The sequence below is a fragment of the Nipponia nippon genome, unplaced genomic scaffold, assembly GCF_047370975.1.
Source record: "Nipponia nippon isolate SJK-2023a ecotype South Korea unplaced genomic scaffold, ASM4737097v1 scaffold_9, whole genome shotgun sequence".
Classification (NCBI taxonomy): domain Eukaryota; kingdom Metazoa; phylum Chordata; class Aves; order Pelecaniformes; family Threskiornithidae; genus Nipponia; species Nipponia nippon.
Window position 1 is genome coordinate 17,487,467 of NW_028262413.1, and position 8,913 is coordinate 17,496,379.

Consider the following 8,913-nt stretch of genomic DNA (forward strand, 5'->3'; position numbering starts at 1 on the left):
ACTGGTGGGGCTGCCCAGCACCCCCTGGCAGCAAAGGGGCTGGGCTGTCCCCTGGGGGCATCAAGTCCCTGAGGGGCATCCTGTCCCCAAGGGGTGTCCTGTCCCCAAGGGACATCTTGTCCTGCATGGGGGTCTTGTCCCCAACGGGCATCCTGTCCTGGAAGGGGGGATCCTGTTCCCGTGGGATGTCCTGTCCTGGAAGGAGGTCCTGTCCCCGAGGGACATCCTGTCCCCAAGGGTCATCCTTCCCTGGATGGGGTTCCTGTCCCCAAGGGTTATCCTTCCCTGGATGGGGGTCCTCTCTCCAAAGGGTTTTCTGTCCCCACAGAACAGCCTGTCTCCATGGGATGTCCTGTCCCCACAGATGTCCTGTCCAAGATGGGGCTCCTGGCTCCCCAGCCCCGCTCCACAGGACGTTTTCCACCCTGCTCGCACCATGGCACAGCTGGGCACCCATGAGCCCCCCGGGCACCCCAGCCTCCCCCGAGGGACCACCGCTCACCCAGCCTTGCCCCCCGCAACGCCCTGACTACACCCCCCCTGCAATGGGCAGGTCCTCCGGGGGCAGCTCACGGGGCGCTTATAACAATGCTTTGCTGCAGGAAAAAGGGGTCTCGGGTCGCTCAGGGGAGCCCGGCTGGGAGGGCTGGCAGCCGTTTCTAAAACCGGGGCTGTTATTTTGTTGTTGTGGAGAGAAAATAGGACACCAAAGTGCATTTGAAGGTGAGCCGATACAGATTTATTGGTGGCCGGGTCTCTTTGGGAGAGGCATTTAAGTAGCGCTAAGAGGATACTGGAAAAGCATTTCCCGCGGTGAAATCTGTCATTGGTCCCTGAAGGAGAGCGGGGGGCTCCAGCTGTGCAGCCCACCCAAAAAGCACCCACTGCTGTAGCAACGTGGATGTTTTAACGAGGGGCTGAAGCCCCGGACCGCGTTCCCACCCCCTCCTGCTCGCCGTCAGGTCCAGCATCCCCGTCTTTTACCCTTGCCTCCCCCACCAAGCAGCATTTTGGCATCTGAATTCAACAGAAAGAAGCTTTTTTCCAAAGACACCTTGCTCCTGGCAACTCAGCGGTGCTCCCTGGGGACGGCACCCGTCTCACCTGGGCACTGCCGCCTCCCCGGGGAGGGAAAACCCCACAGCAGAGTGCGGGCATCGCCCCCCACTTGGGCTTTATATTTGTTATTTTTTTAATCTCTCATTTGAAATGGATACAAGGGGGAGGAGAGATAAATTAGTCCCATTCTTCTGGGAAGAATGAAGTGACCCTGCGAGGCGAGGGACGGTGGCGATGCCTGCCCCACCAGCCGAGGCAGAAATGCTAATTTCTCCTTTCCTCCACCAAACGCCGGAGCAAAAAATGCTAATCGGGCTGACGGCGGGCTGGAGATAAAAGTCTGTGTGTCTGCCTGCGCACACACAGATGGGGTTGAGCGCCGCGATAAGCTGGCAAACAAGGTAATTAAAATAATTAAAATGCTAAACAAAGGGGAGGATGGAGGCGAGTGGTACAAAGGGCTGGGAGGGGCAAGCGGCTCCTGGGAAATGGCAACTAAGTGCGGGCGAGGAAGAGGAGGGCAGAGGGATGGAGGTGGGTGGTGGGTGGGCTGGGTCTCCCATGGGAGTCGAGGGGCTGTGGGGTGCATTGTGTCACCCGCCCTGTCGCGGAGCCCCATCCCCGGGCTGCAGCTGGCTCTGGCCGTGGGGACATTGGCCTCTTCCCCATCCATTGCCAGCCCCTGCCTGCCACAGTGTCCCCTGCAAAGGCGTTTTGGGGGCGGGGGCCCCTGTCCCAGGCAGGCACCCCCCAGCCAGAGGGAAACCTTGTGCAAAGGGAGCACAGGCAAATTCCCACTGGCTTGGCAAATTTCTCCGGTTTTAAACAAATTGCCCCCAAAACAGGCATGTTCTGCTGCTGGAAATTACTATCTCAAAGTCTCCCTTTTATTAACAACATCCATTAAAATAAAAAACAAGCAAGCTTGAAATTAGAATTAAGTTTTGTTTCAGGCCAAGAGAAACATTTGATTTGAGCAAAGCGAAGTTTTATTTAAAGCAAAGTCCTCGGGTGCCGGGCAGCTTTCCTCCGTGAGGAGTGCCGGGGGCTGGAGCCCCTCTAGAGACCTCTGTGCCATGCCGAGGCCGAATCCCAGCATCTCCAGCTGCGAGTCCGCGCTGGTGCGGCATTTGGCGGTGGCTGAGGTTACGCTTCCCGTTGCAAGCAGGGCTCAAGCTCGCTTGGGGTGGTGGCAGCTCCTTCCTGCTCAGCGCAACATCAGCTTTTACCTTCGCTTGGTGCTGTCCCCCGGCCTGGCACAAGGGACAGTGCCACCCAAGGTGCTCCCACCCTGTGTCACCCCGTGTGTCCCTCCTGCCCGGCTGTGTGGCACCCACCGTGCAACGTGCAATGGGCAATGGGAACATCTCTGCTGGGCTGCCCCCACCGTGCAAGGTGTAAGGTGCAATGTGCAAGGTGCAACATGCAGCGGGGATGTCCCTGATGGGCTGCCCCCACCACGCAACGTGCAGCACGCGATGTGCAGCAGGGATGTCCCTGATGGGCTGCCACCACCTTGCAACGTGCAAGGTGCAACGTGAAACATGCAACGTGCAAGGTGCAATGGGGACATCCCTGATGAGCTGTCCTTGCCACGCAATGTACAACGTGCAACGTGCAGTCTGCAATATGCAATGGGCAACATGCAATGGGGATGTCCCTGACAGGCTGTGGCGCCCCATGCCAGGTTTCTGGGTGCCCCGGAGGAGCGTGCTTCTTCTTCCCCAGGGCTGTGCATCCCCAGGTGCTTGCCTGGTGGCCGTGCCCCCCTGGACACCCACCCTTGCCAGAGCAAAGAGCCCGCGAGACAATTTTAGCAAAAGCCATGGAGGGTGGGGAAAAAGCAGCTGCCCTGTGAGATGCGGTGGGGGGGTCAGGGCTGAGATCCCCTCTGCTGAGCTTCCTGCTGCAAAGGAGCTGTAGCCAAGAAGCAGGCCGGCGGCTGGCAGCCTGCCCGCCGGCGAGCTGAATCTCCGGCTGCAGTTTGAAGCTCGCAGACAGCTATTTAACACAAACAGCCAAGCTGTTATCTTTTCCCTTAGGGCCACCATCCCTTTCGCTTCTCAAATGCCAAATTACAGCCTACATTTAATTTCAATGCCACGGGGAGATGCATGTCAAGGGAGGGCAGCTTCGTTTAAAATTAGCCACATTAGATTAGCGGTGATACAGCCGGGGAGGAGGGTTTCGGATTGAGGAGCTGCGTCCCCATGAACTTTGGGGGAATTCCTCCAGGCACATTGAGGATTTGCGGTCTGGCGGAGCCCAGTCTGCCCCATCTGCTGCATCCCTGGCTCCCGCAGGGATGCTAGCTCTGACTGGGGATGTCCCATGCCGCACGGGGCCAGGGAAGAGATGTAGGGCACGGGAGGCTTGATGTGGAGCTGCCGCAGACAGATGCAGGGCACGAAATGTGTTTCCAGACATCATCTGTTATTTATTTGACCGAGGGAAATTTATAAGGATCTTCAATGAAAAGAGTATATTTTTTTTCCCCGGCAGTGCTCATGGGAGCAGGGCGCGAGGTGGCATTGGCTTCCCAGCTGCGGTGTTGGCATCGGTGGGATTCCTGCGAGCTTTTTGTCTGTAGGTATACAGGTCAAGCAAGCGAGGGGGAAAAGAGCAATGAGCCCCTGCTAGTGCACAGCTACATCCTGCTCCGGTCTGAGCCCCCAAGATGATGTTTTTTGGGGGGGGAAATAATCCGAGGAGTTTGAAACCAGCCATGCACACATGAAAAGTGTTGGCCCAAACCTCAATTTTTTTTTTTTTTTTACACTGAAATGCAGAAATGCTAAATTTGTGGGCAATGCATTCATGGGGAATAGTAGTGACAGCCAGAAAAAAAAGAGAGCCTGTAATTGCAGGCTTTCACTGACAGCAAAACAACCCTTTAATAATAACTAAATACAAGGAGTGCGCAGAGAGCAATCTTCTCCAAAAGAAACAAACACTGGTTTCTCTTTTTTTCCTCCTCACCAGAAGCATCTCTGCTACAAAAGGGGCCAGCATCGCCCCACGCCTCCTGCAGCCCTGGGGTCCCAGCTTGCCCCACCAAGGAATTTCAGGCTCGCAGGCACGTGGCAGGGGAGGATGAGCCCCAGTGATGCTCCTGCTCCTCCATGCCAGTACCCAGTGGTGCCAGCCTCGCCGCTCACGGGGTGTATGATGGCTTCACGGCACGGTCCAGCATCCCCTGTGCACTGGGAATCAACCTGGATAATAAAATTACTGCAGCCTCAAAATCCCCTGGGGTAGGGCTATGGTGGGGGGAAAATGGGCACAGGACACCGGCTGTGAAGCAGAAGAAATATTGAGAAGGTCCCCAGGGAGGTCCCTGATGGAGGTGGGGACAGCTGTGCCATGGGGCAGTGCCACCCCTGCTCTGGCTCCATGCTCGGGGCAGAGCCCTTCAGGCAGGCTGCAGCGGGAATTCAAGCAGCCCCACGGCACAGGGATGCTGACGCATGTCCCCGTCACAGGGATGCCCTTGCATGTCCCCACCCAAAATACAGTTTGCCTTCCCATGCAACCAGCCGGCTATTTTTACAGCAGGTGAGAAAGGGGAGGCAGAGGAAGGGGGGAGCAAGGCCGGGCAGAGCAGCGCTGAGCCACAGGGATGCTGCATCAACATGCAGAGCGGCGTGCCAGCTCGACGGTGGCCGGATGGTGTCTAGCTCACCCAGACAAACCACTGCAGGGAAAGGTGGCAAATTCTGCCCTAAAAATAATGGTGGAAAAGGAGCCCCCTCGCCTTGAGCTGGGGACGGTAGGCTGAATCCCGCCTGTGGGACCCGCTGGTGGGAGCTCCTCGTGGTCCCGTCTGTAATTAGGCTGCAATTTAGGCGCTAGCTCCAATTAGAGAAGTGAGGCCACGTCTTCAGCTCGCATAAATCAGTGGCGTAACCCCGGTGCCAAAGCCGCCCCACCTGTCCCCTCCCGTTCCCCAGGGGTAGCATTTGGGGTGGGAAGCCAGCATGCCCGGTCTGGGCTGGCCAAGCCACTGGTGCCAGCCCTGGTGCTTGGGAATCTGCCGCCTCATGGGGCTTCAACTAATGTGACTTGCATCTGTAATCTGTTTTTAAAAGGGGATTCTTGCTGTCTCTCTCGCCAAGCTGCCTGCTGGCTGCTCCTGGATTTTCCAAGCAAAGGGAAGGGGAAGAGGGGTATGAATAAAATATCATGACAGCTTTTATATATATACATGAACCCGCTCCACCAGGCTGCAAGCTTCATTTTTAAATAAGAAGCTCGACTCCGTTCCCAAGAGGCTGGGAGAACGCAGAGGGCTTTTAAGAGAAGGGACCAAAACAGAAGAGCATTTTCCTTTTCCATCACATCAGACTGGAGCTGGGTTAATTACGCTTCTCTGTCCTGATTTAAGCACGGGAGCTTATTCAGTACAACTGTTCCTTTATTAATGAATTGCAACCCAATTTTAACCAGAGGAAGCTGGCGAAGAGGAAAAAAAATAAAATAGGAAACCTTTTGCCAGCGTGCTCTGTTTGCCGCTGCCTTTCATTTACATAACTTCAAAGCGATGCATTTTTTAAACCAACCTATTTTCAGGTCCAGCTGGACTGCATGGGTGCATGGGCATCCATGCGGATGTGCCGCCTGGCATCTCTCCGTGTGTGCGTGTTGCTGCCGCAGGGTGCAGCACCTCCTGGGCACGGCCAGGATCCACCACCCCGCTGGGCTGGGACGTGGCTCTCCCGTGCTCTGCCACTGCCTGAGATGCTGTGGGCTCACTTGGGCACGCGTCGCCGTGAGCTTACGACCTGGTGCCAGCCGGTCCCTACAACAGCATCCAGGGCTCCTGGTCCTGCCCCGGCCCATCCTCCCTGGGCTGGACCAAGGGGCTCGTGGAGGGTGCCCCAGTGAGCCAGGGGACACGCTGCCCCGCTCGTGTGCCAGTCCCGCAGGGCATCGCTGGCACCTCGGGGTCCCGCTCTGCCTCCCCGTAGCATCGGGGGAGCCGCGGGCATCGCTGCCCACCGCCGCACACTGGGGAACCGGGGACATATGCTGCTTTTTCACACCGCAGAAACAACACCTGCTCGGCTCCCTGCTCAGCCCCAGGCAGGAGGGAGGGAAGCCCATCGCCCCAGTGTCCGCCGGGACGTCCCCATCAGCCCCCTGCCCCCAGTGGGGCTTGGCCTCCCCCTTCCAGCCATGGGCACCCATGGGTGGCCTGAGCTCCAGAGCCCCAAAGGATGGTGCAGCTGCTCCCCAATGCCACGCAAGCAGAGAGAGCCGAGAGCAGCTTCCCAGCCCTGCTGCGGGCCGGGACCCAGGCTGGTGCCGGCACCCGCTGTCGGCACCCGCCGTCGGCTCGCTCCGCACACGGGAGAGGTGCCAGGGTGGGGGGGAGCTTCATGGATATTCATGAGCAGAGAGTTTGCTGATCAAAAGGCGCAAGCCTGTTTTCCTTTATAATATATCTGGTTAATACGGACTTAATGAACGAATGAATAATAAATTAGTCCAATTTTGTTTTCTTTCTTCTTGGAAAGGCAGGCGCGAAGGGGGACTCTGTGCGGGTTTGATTGATAGCAGGGGCTTGCTGGGAGATCTGCTCCTCAAGCCCTTATTAAATATGAAACAAATAATGGTGCAATTGGTTTAATCTTGTTGCGGTGGTGGATGCTGGCCAGGTGGGGGGAGAGGAGGAGGATGGGGAGGAAGAGAAATCCTCTGTTGCCTTCACCCCGTGCCGAGGCAGGGCACAAGGTCCCCAGGCAGGGGCAGGGTGCCGGGTAGCACGGCGTGGTGGGGTGCTCTCATTGCACCATTAACCAGAGTGGGGTGCGGGCATGCAAACTGCATGGCACTGTCCTGGCACGGCTGGGTCACCACGTGGCCAGACATGATGCAAACGGCATCGCGAGAGGATGGATGGAGTCTGTGCAATGGCATCGTTGCACCGGCTGGATCATCGCAGGGTCTTCTGGGCTCAGTGGGATGATGTCCGAGGAGCTTCCACTAGAAGGAGGATGAGATGACAAGCTCCATCAGGGAGAGGAGTCAAGGCCACCCCCTGTCCTGGCCACGTTCCGCGGCTCAGCCCCGGGGATGGCGAGGGGCCACGGCTCCCCGCTCAGTGGCACGGCTTGCTGAGCCGGTGCTGCCTCTGCCTGCACGGCTCATTACAGCCTTTGGGTTCGTTTCACATCCCACCTGCTGAGGTGAAGCACCAGGAGGTGTTGAGTCACGGGCTGCTGGCATATTCTCCACCTGTCCGAAGCGCAGGAAGGCGGCCGCCCAGGGCAAAGCCCACCCTGGCCCAGGGTGTTTCCCAGCGGAGGACCAGGGCTGGTGTGCCGGTCTCCGGGGACACAGATCCCTTCGGAAACACCCTCCTGGCCTCCAACAGGGTTCGAGGTCTGGGCTCCATCCTGGTCCATCCCCAAAATACCCCACTGAGGTGCCCGAACTGCTGGGGCTCCCTGCAGAGCCAGCAATGGGAGCATCCTCTTGCCCTAGGACCACTGCACCCGCCTCCCCACATGCAAGAGTGCTGGGCTCTCTGGGGGGGGGGGTGGACATGGGTGTCATGTGTGGCTTTCACCACTCCCAGCACCCCTCTGCCCTGCCAGGACGGGCCGGGCAACAGGTGCCACCCAAAGCAGCGCCCAGGCCCTGCTTCGCAGAGCACGGTCACCTCTCTGCCCTCCCCGGGTGCTGGGGATGCTCCTGTCCCCCCAACATTTCCAGGCAGGAGGAGGTGGTGGGTGCACCCTGCTCTCTGCCCCCAGCGGGGTGCCAGCACCCCGAACCACCCAGCAATGCCTTATGGCACCCAGCCTCCACCAGTGCAGCAGGCGTTTGGTGTGAAAGCTGCTCATCTCCAGGTAGCTTCCCGCTGCCATCACTTCAGTTAAATAAAATAAGCAATTCCCAGCTGCCGCGAGCTTAGCGCCGCTCCAGCTGCCTTGGCCCAGCCTTGCCGCTTCCCTTTGAGGCTCAAAGCCCCTCACTGGAGTCCCGGCCGCCGTGGGAAGCCGGGCTAGGGATGAAAGAGCCGCTTACCTGCTTACTTCTGCTCCAGCGCCCAACGAGCAGCAACGCACGGATTACCAAAAATAATTCCTCCTAGAAAAGGAGGGAAAAAGAAATAGAGGTAAAAAAAGAAAGAGAAAAAAAGAAAGAAAAAAGCCTGTGCTGTGGGAACGGCCAGCTAACCTTGAAAGCCTCTTACCTGGCTAGATTTAACTGCCTTTGTTGCTGCATCAGCCTGAAAAATCCCCTCTTGTCGGTGTTGCTGGCAGCTCTGAGCCGCTTCCCGGCCCTTTGTAATGAAAGGCGGCTCTGTGCAGCGCAGCGGCCGTGGCTCCTCTGCTCCCCTTTTGGGCTTTTCTCCTGGGAAACCCAGCTCATCTACCACATTTTTTTTCTTTGCGGGCCTGTGCTCGGTGTGCACGGGGCTTCAGAAGCAAACTGGGAAGGATTTGCCTGTTTTAAACAGCCGCCCCGGCATTAAAATGTCTTCTGCCTCCTTGAGCCTGCTTATCGCCGTGATCCGAATTGAGGCGCTTCCAGCTCGCTTGCGAAGCCGCATTTCTGAGCCATCTCTCCAATCTATTAATTAATTAATGGCTTTATTAATGTTAGAGGAATGGCACCGGTTGCACCTGGGGGCTGTGGACACGAGGGGCAGGGAGGCTTGGGTGCACCCAGGGTGTGAAGGCGAAGCCCGGGACTGTCCCGGGGGATTGGCACTGGTGGGACGCAGCTCCCACACACTCCCCATCCCCATCCTTCTCCAGGGACAGCCCCAGGGCCACCTCTGCCATCGCAGCTCAGAGCCTGGCAGCTGTGCCACGCTCCAGCCAGCAGCGCTGTGGGGCTGGG

General features: G+C 58.0%; 1 long non-coding RNA gene across 1 annotated transcript; it reads right to left on the reverse strand.

Moving 5' to 3' along the window:
- Window positions 1-6,612: 6,612 nt before the first annotated feature.
- LOC148050138 (uncharacterized) lies at window positions 6,613-8,569 on the reverse strand. Its single transcript, XR_015701537.1, has 3 exons — window positions 8,261-8,569; window positions 8,092-8,154; window positions 6,613-7,044 (listed from the first exon to the last, which is right to left on the reverse strand). It is a non-coding gene; the product is annotated as an uncharacterized LOC148050138 (long non-coding RNA).
- Window positions 8,570-8,913: the final 344 nt, after the last annotated feature.